Source organism: Sinocyclocheilus rhinocerous, unplaced genomic scaffold (assembly GCF_001515625.1).
Source record: "Sinocyclocheilus rhinocerous isolate Xijiao unplaced genomic scaffold, SAMN03320098_v1.1 scaffold306, whole genome shotgun sequence".
Lineage (NCBI taxonomy): Eukaryota > Metazoa > Chordata > Actinopteri > Cypriniformes > Cyprinidae > Sinocyclocheilus > Sinocyclocheilus rhinocerous.
Genome location: NW_015662161.1, coordinates 1,403,398 through 1,404,152, shown reverse-complemented (window position 1 = coordinate 1,404,152; position 755 = coordinate 1,403,398). Strand labels below are relative to the sequence as shown.

Sequence of the window (755 nt, the reverse complement as noted above, 5' to 3'; positions counted from 1 at the left end):
ATTCCACTTGCGCCTGTGTCTTTTGCAGCTTCTCGTACATAACGTGGTGTAGTCATGAGTTGCTAGTTCAAATAAAAAAAATGCTTCTACAAACAAAGTTCCATCTGCAGATATGGTATTTTTTAGGGATCTGTGCCTTTGTGCATACGGACATCTGGCTAAGTAGTGATTGTGTTTTTCAGCAATACAGTGCAAAATGGTCTTTTGACTGACAATAATATCGCTTATCGCAATTATTTCTGGGGCAATATATCGCACAACAAAAAGTTTTTCTCGTGACAGGCCTACTCACACACTCACTCACACACACACTCACACACTCTCTCTCTCTCTCTCTCTCACACACACACACACACACACACACACACACACACACAAGCAATCAAACTAATCTTTTTCTAAAGAAAATCAATAAAGAACCTTACATGTTAGTGATAATGTCAATGGTGTCTCTTTCATTACACGACTTCTTTAGCATGAACTGTAAACACTACTCTCCTAAGTTTATATTTAAGCATTCAAACAATATTTATTATAATACATTATTAATAACAACACAGGGCTCTACAGTGCGAAACTACTGCGTGCGACTATGAAATAATATTTAGGAGCACCTGTGCGACTGACCCGATCAGCATATTTGTGTTTGCGCTGAGGGAGCTTCAAGGTTCTAACGTACTTACGTGTTTCTGCAGCATTGAGTAATGTATCACAGACGTATCCTCTCATTATAACAAAGTGTTGACAGGGTGTAA

The 755-nt window shown here is 38.5% G+C and overlaps 1 protein-coding gene across 5 annotated transcripts in view; it reads right to left on the bottom strand.

Moving 5' to 3' along the window:
* Positions 1-755, bottom strand: part of LOC107727516 (guanylate kinase-like) — a 9,730-nt gene that overhangs the window by 5,578 nt on the left and 3,397 nt on the right. The window lies entirely within an intron of this gene.